Source organism: Haemaphysalis longicornis, unplaced genomic scaffold (genome assembly GCF_048455015.1).
Source record: "Haemaphysalis longicornis isolate Haplotype H1 unplaced genomic scaffold, Haemaphysalis longicornis Haplotype H1 scaffold_16, whole genome shotgun sequence".
NCBI lineage: Eukaryota > Metazoa > Arthropoda > Arachnida > Ixodida > Ixodidae > Haemaphysalis > Haemaphysalis longicornis.
This window is the reverse complement of record NW_027526266.1, coordinates 19281634-19298033: the sequence shown is the minus strand read 5'-3', so window position 1 is coordinate 19298033 and position 16400 is coordinate 19281634. Positions and strand designations below refer to the sequence as shown.

At 45.0% G+C, this 16400-nt stretch overlaps 1 protein-coding gene across 1 annotated transcript in view; it reads left to right on the top strand.

Moving 5' to 3' along the window:
* LOC144166054 (uncharacterized) overlaps positions 1 to 16400 on the top strand; it is a 40572-nt gene that overhangs the window by 23729 nt on the left and 443 nt on the right. The gene's annotated exons all lie outside the window — the stretch shown is intronic.

Below are 16400 nucleotides of genomic sequence, written 5' to 3'. Positions count from 1 at the left end.
ACTGTATTCTGTTCAGTTTAATTGTGGTAATGTGTAAGGGCTTCTGCGATGGCTTGAGGCTTTACCGCTGTGGGCGAGCGGACGATGGCGTGATGCCATACATGGCCAGCGCGGGGGCCAACCGATGCTCTCCTCATGGTAGGCTTTACAAAACAGGGCCCGTTGATTGGTGTCATAGATCAGTTTCTATATGTGTTGAGCGCAGACGTTCTACGTTCTTGATATGCAGATGGGCGCATATTTTTTGGCATGAGTAGCACTTTGACTCTTGGTATGCCCTCCCATTGTGGAGGTGGATGGGTGATGGGTGGGAGGTTATCGGGGGGTAGGCGAGGGCGCGAATAATTTTTTGCCTCTGCATTGAAGTTGTCGGACGATGCTGGAGCGCTTCATAGTAAACTGAGCCTTATTCTTCAAGGGTGTTGGGGAAAGCATTGTCATTATTTATTTGTAGGGGCGTTAGGTTGCAATTCCATTTCTTTGCTGATTCTATTTCTGATGGCCGTATCTATTTTGCTGGCTTGTGTCTAAACAAGGTGCTCAAAGGCCATGCCTACGTGGCACGTAAGTACCACAAAGTTTGAATATTTCGCGTAAATCTTGTTCTCTAGGCCCTTGAAGGCGGCGCTTCAAGCTTCGCAGCATTAGCTTGATCCCATGCTTTCAGGGAAATGGTGGCTTTGATCCATTTTGTGCGTTCAGCATATTTTCTTTTCGTATGTAAAACCAAGGATTGATCTGGCTGAGGCGATGGTCTCTTAAACTGCTAGAGTCAAAGCAATTAGGTTGCTGTATTGACTAGCCTCTCTGCTGCTGTTGGCCACCTCTACTACGTATTCCCATTTCTTGTTTGAGCAGGCGAGTAGGACATCATAGGCGTGGCGTCTGATCCTATCGAGGCCCCTTGTAATATGTACTGCTCCTCTCTAGGGCATGAGCATCGGCAGGAGTTCGTCTTTAAACGTCGCGCGAAGGCTTATATCGTATTTCAGAAGGAAACACCATCTTTGGGTAAACGGAAACAATTAAAAGTGGTTTCTTTAAAACAAAAAAAAATGCGGATAATAAGAAAGTTGAGCGGATAATTCGGAACACGCGTGGGCTATCCCACGTGTGAATTCCCTTCTGGGCGTCACGCCAATTTTTTTCGACCTGTCATTCCATAGGCCAGTTCAACCGAGCGAATCCGTCTTCTTTCTCCTGCACTATCTGGTAGAAATATTACAGAATACCGCAATGTATTCTAAACACAGCAGGGGGCAATAGTATGACTCACTGGGGCCCGGAAAAAAGAAGCGCGCCCCATGCAGGAATGTTCTCGCGCACGGTGACCGACCCAGTGCTGCACATATCTGCCGAAGGCGGCGCTTGGTGTGGCTGGCTCCGTGTCGCCCTCTGGTCCGTCACCGGTGACCATACCAATTCCAATTCACATACTCAAAGCAGTTATCAGCGTGAACCAATGTGCATTGCGTTTGAGTAGTTGATAGCGATGTGCTCTATTCAACGATGTTTTTTCCACAAACGTTTGTGTCAATCTTTCGTGATAATACATAAAACTCTTCTCAAAAACTTATGCCTTATTTTAATGGGTGCCCATAATGGGGACCAACTTTGTATGGTGGCATTGAGTAGTTGAAATGAATTATTGAAGACTACCTAGAGATATGATAAATCAGCATAAAAAGCGCTATACAGCGGCTAGTATAACGTCATACTGCTTTATAAGCAACTGTTGATAATATTTAGAATTTGTGAAGTACTTTGGTGTTTGTATTCAATGTTGCGGCGGACAGCGTAGAACGCCGTTAGCCTGCTCTACGCTTTTGCAAATGCACACACACCAACTATAATAACTTGATTGACGTACAAAGCCGAAATAGGCAATACAGCACAAAGACGGACTACACGCGGAAACACAAAGGTGCGGATGGTTGCGGACAAAGTCATGAAAGAAGTCACAGATTCACAGAGGGCGGTAGCAGGGACGAGGCCATCTGGATGTGACGACCGGCAGACGCGCTTCTCTGTCTGGCTGCGGGGCAGGTTATGGAGTCGTTGTGGGGGTGTCTCGCTGTACAGCCACGTGACGGTGGCGGATGCTTAGCGGCAAGACAGAAGGCCTTAGGTCTGTGCCACGGCGAGGTCTCGCTACCCGCGCTCCATGACATCGGAACACGGCTCACTTCGACAACAGCTTCTCTCGTTGCAACAGCTTCTTGTCGTCTCGCCGGCAGTCGACTCGTTGACAGCCTGGGAGGTGGCTCAGCTGGGAGAGCCAGTGACGGTCCTCCGGCCTACTTCCGCGAGGGTGGGTGTCTTGCTGCCTCCGAGAACGAACCGCTTCATTTTCCCTCCTCTCCTTCTGCCTCGTGGGTCACACCTATATTATCAGTAGATTGGCCGCTTTGAAATTTCTGCAGACACCTCAGTACTCTGCCGCCGTCTTAAGAACGTTCTCTGGAGAACTATTCTAAACGTCGCAGCCGGCAAGGTAGACTGTGTCCATCAGAAGTCCTGAGAGGCTATGAGTGTAAGCTTTGTAAACGAGTCCTACTAGAATAAACAATAATATTTTACACAGTAAACATCACAGTAGTTATGGTAGGTTTGCAAAGGTTCACAAAAACAGTTCCACAAATGCCACTCCTTTTTGTACGGTGGTTATGCTGTACAATGTCTTAAAACCGGAAATGTCCGCGGCGTATTTTACTGTGCCTACGTGCACCACAACAAAAAAATCCTAGAAGACGTCACACCCCTACCTCTCCTAGTGCAAAAAAAGGTTACAGAAAATTTCCAATTACTCGCGTTTATTCTGCGGATAGCCAAAGGTTGTTCGGTAAGCATATCGGTGCCTTTTTTGGGGGGGGGGGCAGCATGGACCCCTGCTGCTGAAGACGCTGCAGTATCGGGGCCTGCGCCTTCTAGAACAGCCATTTTATCACTTTTCGAGAAAATTAGGCTACCACGCCTTTTCTGAAAGTAAAAACAAGTGTTTTTTCCACTTTCTTCCCTTTCTCGACTGTTTCGGTATGCGTTGTTTTCACTTACGCGAATCTTTGGCTGGAGATTTCACATCCACAGGGACCTTTCCCGCGGAAATGTGGATATCGGAGGATGGGTTGATGCAAGGTTTGTGCAAGCGCTGGTTCGCATGGAGCGATGAACACCATAGATTTGATGGCGTGTTCAATACTGGCTGCCGTTCACTCTTTATCCTGAATCATTTGAAGCACCAAGAATTTGGATGGTTAAGAAACACACATCACGCACGTGGTTGGGCCACGCTGCAATGGGAGCAACGGGATGTTTTTCTTCATAATACAATCGCGGTTTTCTTTCGGGTCTGTCTTTTCCACGACACCTTTTCAAAGCAGGGTAAGCGCTCAATTACGCTTGGAGGTCCTCCCGGATGGATGACCGTTTTGGTCCCAAGATCTGTCTCTACTGTAGGCAAAAATTAGGCCCCTTGCGCCTGAGGACCCCTCCAACTCTCATTATAAGCCTCTCGGTCTAGTACAGCAAAAATAAGAAAAACCAGTTCTAGAAGGCCTCCTGACAGGTAGCAGACTCGCCACATGAAATGGTAGCACATACCTGCCTACTCATATATTTCCCGCCTCCTCTTGTCTCTCTTTTACACAAAAATGGTCGTTTGCAACAGCGCACTGTTACTCTCAGGTTCACTTCGATGAGACACTATCGTAAAACACGTGTGCCCACATCTGGAGACTGTCATATTTTCAGGTTCACCATCAGGAGTTATGAGACGTAAGCGAGATTCAACAACAGCGTTTGTTGCTTGAGTGCGGCTATCCGTCCTTCCTCCGCCTCCTTTTTCATCTTTTACTACCTGAGGGCTTCTGTTTCCCCTACATCTCTCGTTTGCTTACATTGTCCCGCGGGCTCTTTTTTGAACTCACCACTTTGTTTCAATAGAGCAACGTCAACTCCAAGTCGCCTTGCCTGCCTGTTCAGAGAACACTCGGCCTTAAGCTTCTCTTGCTCGGTGTCGAAATATTTTCGCGGGTCTTCGCAAGTAAAGCCTAGCCTCTGTTCGGTTTCATGATTTTTTTCAGTCCGGCTATATACATTTTGATGCATCAATGAAATGCAAAGAGAAACAGTAGTTAGGCTACAGATGGTAAACTGCGGATCCTGAGAGACTCGCCCCTTTTGTAAGGAATCTTTGGCGGGACCGCGTAGAAAGTCACGAGCCTGGACTACCCTCTCGCAACTATACCCTTTTGCAACTATAATAACTTGTGTACTGTACATAGCCGGAATACACACTACAACACACAGACGGACTACACGCGGAAACCCAAGGGGGCGGATAATTGCGGACAAAGTCATGAAGGAAGTCACAGACGGCGATCGCAGGGACGAGGCGGTCTGGATGTGAGGACTCAGAGGCGCACTTGTCTGGCTGGTCACGGGGCACGTGACTGGAGTCGTTGTGGAGATGTCTCGCTGGACAACCACGTGATAGTGGCTGATGGATAGCGGCCGATGTATAGCGAATCCTAAATATCGTTAAACCAAAACACAGAATTCTGCCAATACTCCAGCGTCGCCGGTCTTCGTTTGTTCAGTGGTGGAAGGTCTCTAAATATTTTATTGTTTTTTATATCAGGGCTTGTTCTTCGTAAATAAGGGTAGTATGTTATCTTTTAGGGTGGTTTGTCTTAGGGCCGCAGCTTAACACGTTGGATCAATGGTTCGAAATGCGCGGGAGGTACCGTGATTGTACCTTTAATAAAATATATGGTCGCGATTTTTTTTTTGCATTAACGGCTTAGGCAATGTAGGCTTCGGGGACTTCTATTTAGTGGTTCTGATAAAATATGCACCAGCGTGGTGGCATACCCACTGAGGTGGACTAGACCGAAGTGACTTGACCTAATTAAGAAGGCTTAACCCGGACATTGAAGAAACATTCTTTGGCAATTTCTCACAATATTTTACTCGGAAGGCAAAAATATGAGTCGCATTCATCGAAGTTTAAAAAATTGATTTTTTTTATTGAAGTACCCTAAGGGCACGGGCGGGCATTACATAGGGGGGGGGGGAGGTATACCACACAAAAATACAATTATATAAAAATACGAATAGCAAAAAGCAGCAATAATACAAGAATTACACTCGGAAATTGCACAGTGCAACGCTAAACATTACAATCAAGTACAGAACTATAGAAAAACAATAACAAGGGATTGCAAGTCGTACAGGCAACATCGTTTTGCTTTCGCATTCCGAACATTTCACATTCTTGTGTGTAATTCTTGTGTATTTCTTTGTTTTTTATGGGTACGCTGTGACGTGTATTGCTGATGACGTTTCCAGGTGAATGAATTTTTTCGATGAAGAATTAGGCCGTTCTGCTAACTGCGATATTTTACTTTTTTTATTTTTTAACTATTTGCAATATATTATTTGTAGCTTTTATTATAATAAATGTGTTCCTGTGTAGATATGTCGGGGTATCATACTGTATTATACGAGTACTGCCTGGTTTGTGTATACAGCTCCAGTCAGACAGGAATTATTAAATTTGTTTTTTAAGTAGTCGTTTTAAGGATTTTAAGGAGGCACTGCAGGTACATTATTCACCATGCCATTGTCGCTGCATGCAGTGCGGGGGATGTGGGCCGATATATTTCTAACAGACAGGTGTTTAGACCATTGTTTGTCCGTCCGTCGCATCACAAACGCTCGAATTCTCAAGAACCAAATGTGGTTATAAACCTTTACGCCGTAAAACCCGCGATCGAACCACTGGGCTACCTGAAAAGCTCGAAGTGTACGGGGTTAGCCCTTGCAGAGAACAGTAAGAAACGCACCAAATCAGAAAGAAAAAAAAAGCTTCCGGTGGTCCAAATCGAACGTAGGTCCCTGACGTTATAAAATCGGCGTCCATCCTATTGAGCTGCCGTCCCATTCAGGGTGCACATTTCCTTAAGGCTAGTACCGCAGGCGTTGGAATGTTAACGTGGGCGCTAGTTTTAGCCCGTGCTCACATTGTCCAATTCGGGAGAGACGTGAAAGCCCGCAGACAAAACGATCCAGGCCTGGCAGTCATATAGAATTTTCAGCAGTAAGTTTGGAAATAATAGTGAGGTGCAACAACCGCGTCTCCATCGAAAAGAGAGGAGCCGCTAGCTGTGTTCCTTCTTCATCCTTGCGCCACCTGTGCAAGGTTGGCAAATTTCCTGGGCGCGCTTGCGTGAGCAGACGTGCTTATTGGCAGTTTTATTCAGAGTCTAGTCTCATTCACATACTTCAATAGGTCCGTGAATGAGATTAGGACTAGTGCGCTAGCTCGAAAGTACGCAGGTCAGGCCACAAAGCGATCTTACTGAAGACTATAGGGACACCGGGTACCTAGAGGAGCACGAGAGGGGCCCCTAGGGAAAAGCGGGTAATACGCCGCCAAACGGCTTGTTGTTGTCGCCTGCATTGTGCAAGCGTTTATTTAGAAGCATGATTAGGCAAATTCAAGAAATGCTGACTATCAGGCAGCGTATTTTGGCCTTGTCACAAATACGTTACAATGATCCTCCATCCTTGATAGGCCAAATCACGCCACCGGGCCTTGGTCACCGGTCACGTAAACAAACTCATAAACAAAGATCCTCTGCAGCGACTGTCTTCACCTGCATCCACGTTGTCTCACGTTGTCGCAGCACGAGTCGTGCTTTTCATCTCACCGTGAATTTTGCTGTTGCGAATTTTCTTCGGGTTCATCGTCGTAGACTCGGGTGCAACGAGCACACGAGCGCCTCACACGCCTGGAACGACGACACGATAGCAATAACCCGCCGCCTATCCGACAGCTCGTTTAGCGAGAGCTGTAGATGTAAACAATTGCCCTGGCACACGTGAGGGCAATTGTTTACATCTGCAGCCCTCGCTAAAAGAGCTGTTGGCTAGGTGGCGGGTTATTGCTATCGTGTCGTCGTTCCAGGCGTGTGAGGCGCTCGTGTGCTCGTTGCACCCGAGTCTACGACGATGAACCCGAAGCAAATTCGCAACATCACAATTCACGGTAGTGACGTGTGTAGTGTGTGCGGGCAACATCGCGCAACTCTGGCCCACATCCGGTGGGACTGTGCAGTGCACCTCGTGGAAGCTGCCGACCTCTACGGCCGGCTGCCGGACACCATAGCGAGTGCCGTCTATTCGATGGACCTGAACGCACAAACTCTAGCCGTCCAGCAGCTCTAGGCTGCTCTCGCCAGGCAGAAGCGGAGCGAGTCGCAGACGGGGGGGAAAGGGACGAACTCCCGAGTACGTTTCGCGCACCGCTCACGCCGACCCCGGCGGGGCCTAGTCCCGAAGACGTCGTGAACGTGGGTGGGATGTGGAGGCTCTGCGCATCCCTACCTCCCACTCCCTGCTGGCCATAAATAAAGTCTTTCTCTCTCTCTCTCTCTCACAATTGCCCTGTAGAATATAGCGGAATGTTGATATCACGCATGTTGCGTTTATGCGCAAAAGATCCCAAATGCACAAGCAGAATTCGCAATCAAGTACAAACACAAAAAATCAAGCATCGGAGCCACCACTTCAGAACGGACTGACAGAAAGATGCGAAGGGTGTGCAGCTTTTTTTTTGAAAACGCAAATTTATTTTAAGGCTCACGGGCAGAGTTATTGGAGGCTGCTAGCGCTTTGCTGTTGTGTATAATTTTGATGTCACATAGAAGTGCTATTGTGAGCGGCTATCTACTGTTTATGAGTTAATGGGCACGATTTCATAAAACAATACATTTGTTCCGTCACGTCGGTGCCACCTTTTCATAGCTACTATGGCGACAGCTGGCGTAGCAGACAATCACACATTCACACCGCGTACTCGGCCGCCCGATGTTTGTTCGGGACAAACAAATATTGGGCCGCAGACAATCATTTCGGTCCGTCCTTGACGTGAGGGGAAAAAAAAGCCGCGCCATCCGAGAGAAACACACACACGCCAACAGCGCCCTGCAAAAGTTTAAAATCGATTGGCTGCATACACCGGTGCCACATCAAAGTAGTTAGGCCATGCATTTTCCCTCGTCGGGGTTATCTGGCCCTACCCACCTTCTCTCCCAACGGCGTTTCCAACGGGTCGATCTCCGCGGAACAAGTATTTATTTGCCCGACGCTTACGGTCAAGTGGCCGCCGCTCGGCATAGTTCGCCCTTCTACGGCTGCATCACTCGTTTTTCACGGTACGGAGGTCAATCTTTATGATGAAATGACCGACCACGCCAGCATTAGACTGTCAATAATACTGCTCGGAGCAAGTTTATTCAGGCTGATCCCAATCTTATTTAGAGTCTCATTCGCTGTCCTATCGGTTTCCATAAAAGGTCTTACAGCGTAGGGAACATAAGATTCCGAATAAGACCGCCAATAAGATATGACTTCAAATAAGACTGTCTTACTGGGCTTCGACCAAGGGGGCCCGGCTGTCTTTGCGGAACCACTCCCTAAAACAACTCTTGTGAGTCTTAACTCTCACTGTAAAAATATTTCTTACAATGCTTTACGGCCTTGTGATACTATAGCAGAAGTATCTTAAAGTTGTCAATACACGTAAGCCTAAAGGAAAACAGAACTGTAGTAATGCTTTGATTCCTTTGTTGAAATGTGTACACTCACAGTAACTTTTTTCCTTCTGTGATGTCAGTTTCTTAGGCCCAGCAATAAGTGTAGCAAATTTTCTGTAAGTGGTTGGTTCTTAACATATAAATATTTACCTTAGGCACTTGTCCTAAAAGTGCTTAGCAAAATAGAGAGCGTTTAGTTAGAGCTTAGCTTTATACACAAAAGAGCATTTAGTTAGAGTGTACTTATATACATAAACTACCAAAACTAGTGAAAAAGCAGTGCATTGTAGGCATGTTGAAATTGGATATTATATGGAGAACCAATACTGTTGGCAAAGACACTGCAAACATTTTCATATAAACCATGAATAAAATACGAAGTACCCAACTGCTCAATGATTTACGTAGATATCACACAAACCTTTACGAAACTCGGGTGCGTCACTACTCCTTTGGTGTTCAGGCGAAAGCGTCACCTTAACTGTTAGCGCTAAAACAGCCACATAACACTATCCGAAATTGTCCTCTACAGAATAAAAGGGTGAAACAAGCATCATGTAATTATGCTTACGTTTACGTTGCAAGGCTTCCAACTCTCGTGTTCCAACGGATGGGTTTGAGGTGTCCCTAAACTAAGCAGTAGATGAGCAGAATTTTGATTACTAAAATTTGATAAAATACATCGGTTCTACGTAAGAAGGCAATAAGTACTCACATGAGATGAGCAGCAAATAATAATGACGCCAAACAAAGCACCTTTTGTGAAACCATGCCCGTTATCTGTGATTAGTGATTATTAGAAAAATAGTAACTTTAGAAATACGACCTGCTACTAACAACGAAGGAACGCCATAAAAGTTTTGAAACCAGGAAAACACTCGCTATTTATACAGTGCCCCAAGTTCAGTGAAAAAACAAGAGATGCTAATGGTTTTGCTTCTGCAATCATAAAACATCAAAGGCGAAACAATTGTTCGGTTCTGTTGCCATTTGATATATCTGGCACAATGGAACGCTCTGGGTTTTTTCCTACACAATCGCTTTTTGCGTTGCGAGTTGCACAGAAAAAGTTCTTTTATTTTTCTTCTGTTTGTTACTCAGTATAGCTGTTTTAACCTACATACTTCTATACAATTTAAAAGCAATAGCCTTTCATCTCGTTTAGCGCGATGATACAGCATCGAATTTGGTGTTCACGTGGTCACAGTTAAGGCCGTGACCAAAGTAGTACCAGGTATATCATTGGTTACGCTGTCCTTATATACAGTGCATAAATTGTCCTATATGTCGCGAAAGCGTATTGTGCTTGGTGCTCCAAAAGGGGTCTGTGCCAGCAATACGTCTCAATTTGCTGTGAAGGCGGGTATGTAACTGACTGGGCGCTTATTTATTGGCAAAGATTGCGTGTCTTCAATGTGGGTATATTCGCATACGTAATCCCACGTTATGTCCAACGTTGCGCTGAGGTTATGCGGTTATCGACGGTTCAAAGAAATATGCACTAACAGTTTCACCTTCTTTGTTGATTTGTTTCCAAACTATTGTTTACAACACCTTATGAATAAATTTAGGCCTAACCACACACACACTGTTGTGGCTCGGTCAGTAACGTTTACCGCTGGTGTCAGAAGCTCGCCACTGTTTCACAAATTCTCATAATAAACATACACAAGCGAAATTATCTTTTAGCTAAAGTATTCTCTTTTTTTAGTATGGGGTAAGAAATATAGCTTCGAATATTACACACTCCTACTTGTCTCATTGTTGCCAATGTGTTGCGATAATAAAAAAATGAAATTAGCCCACACTAACGCGTTAGACCTAAAGATAGCCAAGCTGAACTCAACATTCACAACCATAACGAAAGTTTCAGTTCACCATTGCAGCCGATTTGCTTCGTCGCTGCAACAATGACCTTTACTCCATTATTATTGCAGCTATAAGTGTGAGCTTTCATTTTTTTTCGGAGTGATAATCATTGCACATCACCTTGGAGGGGCGTACCCTATGACGTGTCTTTCTCATTCCGCACACAGGTTTCGCTGACTACTGAGAACGATGGAGATTTTTTTGGCCCATCCTGGACAATTTCCCTAAGTGCATGGCCATGCTTGGCTTGACAAACGTGTGTTAAAGACACTGGGGAATCGCAGCCGGCCACCTACACATGACCGCTAAGTATTTTCGTAGTATTTTTTACTGCCAGGTGATCGCCGCAATCTTGCCTAATTTCACTAAGTGACAAATGTGCGCAAGGAACCCTGGGCGGTCGTCGTGAGGCAAGCAAACGAACGCCCGGCATCTTCTTGATTTGGTAACTGCCTGGTGGTCGCCGTGATGCCCGCTTTACGTGGGCGCGCTCGGACATTCCTTGTCATTTAACTGCGCACAAAAAATTTTCAATTTTCTAAGCAGCTTCGCTGTAAAAACATTCGAATGATTAGTAATTCCGTGCGGGGCACCGCAGGGATCATACTGGCATCAATGAAATTCAACGCTCTGCATGCACGATGTAATTAAGGTTAATCAAGGTGTGTTTTTTTTAGTTTATACCGATGATTAATCGCACGTGTCAGTTGTACAGACCAATATGTTATATTTGGTAATCAAATCAAGCACTTTTTGTACTCGCGAAATAAGCAATATAGATTTTATGCAAACCAGGGTCTAAGAAACCGAGGGGTTTGTTTTACCGAACTTAAAAACCATAATTATTCGCACGTGGCTTAAACACGGCTCTCCGAACACTGAAACGACGCAATATATCAAAACAATACGCGTGAGCTTTGCAGACAAGTTGCTACGGGAAAAAACCTGGGGAACGTGCGCTTTAAGCTTCAGGATTAGTTGGCCTTTCGCACCGCCATTGTGTTAGAGTACTGCCAGGTTAGTGCACCCGGGGCTGACGCCGCCGCCGCGTTTACCCATCTTGTTACTTTGGAGAGCCTGTTTCCTCTACCTCTATGTCTGCTCATATTTGTAAAATTCTTATTGGTATCATGGTTTATAGATTCATTGCGAGTAGTATGTCTTTTGAGACGTTGTGATGACGTGTCATCTTACCAAGGAAAACTACTATATCTATGTTTACTCTCTTGGTTTATTACTAGCCCTGATCGAGGGCAAGCACGAAACGCGTTGTTTTTTGTTGCAGGTGGTAGCTGTCCTATGTAATATTCCCCTGTACGTTGTTCATTTGTTAGCATTGTAATGTTCTTTTAGTAGTAGTCACAACAGCATTTAAGGTAACTACGTCTGTTCTACCATTATATGCTAGGGCTTCTGGAAACCGAATATTTGCCTCTTGAAGATTTTGATGGATACACTCTCATTCTAAAACTATTACGTATAGTTTCTATTTCTTTTACGCAGCCACGCACACCTCATCTTTTTCTGTATACGTTCCCAAAACGTTCCTAGAAATCAAGCATCCTGCTTTATCCTGAAAAATTAAAGCACCGCCTTTGAAATTATCGTACACACTTTCTTTCTGGTGTAATATTTGTCTGCCCTGTACATCTCTAACGATGGTTTAGCATCCATTTTTTCTCCACTTATTTGATTCTATCTCAATTTCTTCTTTTTAGTTGCCTTGGCTGTCTTCGATTCTCGACGGTTATTTGCGTATTTCATCCTTAGCCTTCTAATATGCCTTAACCACTGCGTGTCCACGCTTTTCACGTATAGGTACCTAAACCAGCAGCCATCCAGGTACGTTGATCTATGGCTCTCAACATACCCTCTAAACATACTTTACTGTGAGCTTCTCAAACTTCATCCGCCGCTCAGCGCATATCTTTTAGTGCTGCTTCGTTAGTTGTTTCACCCTATCCTCCTAAGGCCAAACGGTCTACCATACTCTGGTTCACTTCAAGGCAAGAAGGAGTGTCTCATTTTCAGCACAGTTCTGCATTCGCATATGTGAGGCCAGGAACAATTATTCGTTTCCACATCCATCTCACTACGTCATCGCTGTTATACCCCCACAGTACTCTATGCTTCGTTATAGCTACGTTGCGCTTTCCTTTATTTTTAGGTTGCTCCTCGTAGTTCTTAATTAGTTGCTCCCGTCAGTTATCCACACACTGCGAATATTTATATTTATCACTCAGGGTAATTCGCCATGCTGAATTGAAACTGAGCCAGTGCAGGGCCCGCTTGCTCGAAGCCCGATTAGACCGCCTTATTCGCAGTTTAATCTTATTGGCAGTCTTATTCGGGGTCTTATGTTCCCTAGGCTATAAGACTTTCCGAAAACTTATGAAAGCCAATAAGACTCTAAATGAGAACGTAATAAGACTGTGAATAAGCCTGGTCGGAGCAGTCTTATTCACGGTCTTATTCTGACGTGGTTGGTAATATCATCATAAAGATAGACCTTCATATTGTGAAAAAGAGTGCACAAATCAAGAAGTGTTGACCGATGACGCGCGCCAGCCGCTTGACCGCCTCCTTTAAACAATTAAATGCATTTTACGCAGTGATAGACGCCATTGCAAAAGCCCTAGGGAGAGCAGTGGTAAGGGCTAGAGAACAGTGGTGCCGGAAGCCGCCAGGCCTAACTACTTTGATGTTGCAGTGACGGCTGCAATCAACCACTGTTTTAAACTTTCGCTGTGCGCTATGTGCGTGTGTTTGTATTTCCCGGGTAGCCTGCCTTTTTTCTCCCTCACGTCAAACAAACATGAACAGGGATGATCATCGGCAACCCGGTATTTGTACCGAGCAGACATCGGGAGGACGAACGCGCTGTGTGAATGTGTGATCGTCTGCTATATCGGCTTTCACCGCGGTGGCTATGAAAAGGCGGACGGAAATTGCCGAAAAAGAATTTTTTTTATAAAATCATGCCCATTAACCCAGAAACAACAAATTGGCGTTCACAACAGAGCTGCAATGTAAAAAAAAAAAACTACACAGAACAGCAAAACGTAACCGCCTGTAATACCTCTGCGTGAGAGCGCTAACAGAAAATCGCGTTTTCAAAGAGATGTTGTGCATACTTCGCGTCTTTCTATCACTCCCTACGAAAGTGGCAGTTACGAAGCTTGAGTGCTTTGGTTTGTACTTTCATTACAACCGTCAGAATCTTTTGCGCGTAAAAGCATGCATAATATCAGCATTCGGCTATATTCTATATTCTACAGCGCGATTGTTTACAGCAGCATCCTTCGGAGAGCGAGCTGCCGGCTAGGCACCGGGTTATTGCGAAGGGATCTCAGCTCCCCTCTGCGTGAGCCGCTGGAGTGCTCGTTGAATCTAAGTCTATGACGATGAACCTGAAGCCAATTCATGACTGTTTAATACACGGTGAAATAAAAAGCATGAGTCGTGTTGCTACAACGTTAGGCCACATGGTTGCTTTTCGCATCAGCCCAGTGGGCTTATCGGGCTCACGCTTCGTAGCATACCATCTTTGTTAATGTGTTCGTTCACGCGTCCGCGCGACGGAGGCCCGGCCGCTTGAGTGGCCTATCAAGGATGGCGGGACATTGTAACGTATTTGTGATAAGGCCCAAATGCCAGCTGATGGTGAGCATTTCTTGAATTTATCCAATCATGGCTGAAAATAAACGCTTGCCCAATGCCGGCGATGGCAATAAGCAGTTCTGCGGCGTATTCCGCGTTTTTACCTAGGGGCCTCTCTCGTGCTCGTCTAGGAACCGGCTGTCCCTATAGTCTTCAATAGGACCACTGTGTAGCCTGATTGAGGGCTTTCGAGCAAGTGCACTAGTCCGAATGTTATGGGTCCGTGAATAACACTACACTGTGAATAAGACTGCCAATAGGCACGTGCGTTTATGCAAGCGGGCCCAGGTTTTATTGAAATCTATTGTTCCCTGTTTTTTAGTGCTAAAATTTAACCCGAGCTCGGTGGCTTCCTGTCCAGTAATATTTATGAGCCGCGTCATATGGGTTTGGTTATTAAAAGAAAGAACAATCTCGTCTGGGTATAACATTCCCAGAATACGCTGCTGTACCATATCGTCGTGTGGCATATACGCTATGTTGAACCGTAATGGTCTTTCTTCCAGTTCCTTTTCTAACCGTATCCTGTAAAGCATAAACAGTATTGTGTCCAAAGGGCATCCCTATTTCAGTCATCGATTGGTGTTGACCAGCTGTGCGTATTTCTGCACTTTCTAGGTCAGGTGCACTGTTCTATCTCTATCGATTGCTAAAAGAAACTCTATTAACTCGTCCTATAGGCCCTTGAGTTCAAGCACGTTGTCGTATGCACGTTTATTGTCCAAGAACATAATACACATTGGTCTATTCTGGGCTTTTACAATTTTCAATGCACGGTGTTACCATAACCAATGTATCATCCAAGCGCCTGTCTTGTCTAAATCCATACTGCAGTTCCCCAAGGATTTCATTTTCTTCCATGCTTGCTTGAAGTTCTCATTTTACCGCCTAGAATACGAATCTATGCGCCGCTGACTTTACAGTGGGTGGTCTGTATGAATCATTGCTGGCTTTGTGGCCTGTGCCTTTATCTATTAAGTTATTCTTTTATTCTAGCCAACCGCACCGAATTTAGTTGGTTTGATCACTTTATCTCTTGCCCCGCTTAACAAAGCATTATATTTATTTCCAAGCAGGTTTGTCAGCTGCATTGCTATCCCGTCCGGGTCCACTGTGGTTTCGAGGGAAACCATTTGGACGGTTTTTTTTTTTTCAATTATGGGTGCTCAAATATATATCCCTTTCCGCCGCATTTTATGGCGCTGTTGTCCTCGGTATAGCCATCACTTCCTCGAATTCCGTAAACTTGTCACTAATTGTCTCCGTGGATATGCGCCAATGACTGTTCTCCTTGTAAATAATTCCCCTCGTAATCAATGGAGAATTTTTGATAGATCTCGTTCCTTGCGCCCTAAGTGATTTTACGGGGTTTCTAAACTTTTCGGATGCAGTTTCTTCCTTTCGCATTTCGGCCACCCAATGTTCGCGTTTTTGTTTGGTCTTCGCTTGCACCATAGTTTTTTCTCCCGGTAGATATCCCATTTTTCCTTCACTGCCTCGTGTTGGATACCAGTTCTCTTTGCTCGAAATATTCTCTCAACGGCTTTCTACGCTGGCGAAAAGCCCTTCCTATTTCGCAAATCTACCAGCTTTTCGGCTTTTTATTACCCTTTCCATCGGTTTCGTTGCATAGCTACATCCATGTTCTACTTTATGGATTTATGAACCCTATAAATTCGTCGTAATCCTATTTTTTCCGGTACTTATTCATTTTGTGTTCTATCGCATCGGAGATGATCTTGCGCTGTTTATTGTTTAAATTATTCCCTCCGGTTGTACCGATTTGTAAATTTGGCCGAGTTGCGCTTCTAAACTTTAAATTCAGCCGCTTGTGGTCACTTCCTAAGCTGTATGATCCGTTTTCATGTATTTTCGTTTCCCGTTACCTTTGTGATACTGTCTCGAAGATAAGGCTACAACCTATGCTGGGAAGTCTGTTATAGCGGTCCCACGCTATTCGTCCATCACCCTTGTTTTCTTTGTTTACGATTACTAGCAAGTTTTTCTGACATAGATCTATCACTAGAGCATTGGCGGGATGCGCGAATCAACACGAGGACAGAGAAGGGAACAACAACACAGACGAGACGAAGCTTGTCTATGTTGTTGTTCTCTTCTCTGTGCTCTTGTTAATTCGCGCTTCCCGCCAATGCAATGTATTACCAACTCGCCCAAGCTTCCGCTCTTGCAAGTATCACTAGAGAACCACTATGATATGTATTTCCAACTAAGATTACTTCACCTGAATTTTTCAACTGCTTTATATGTCTT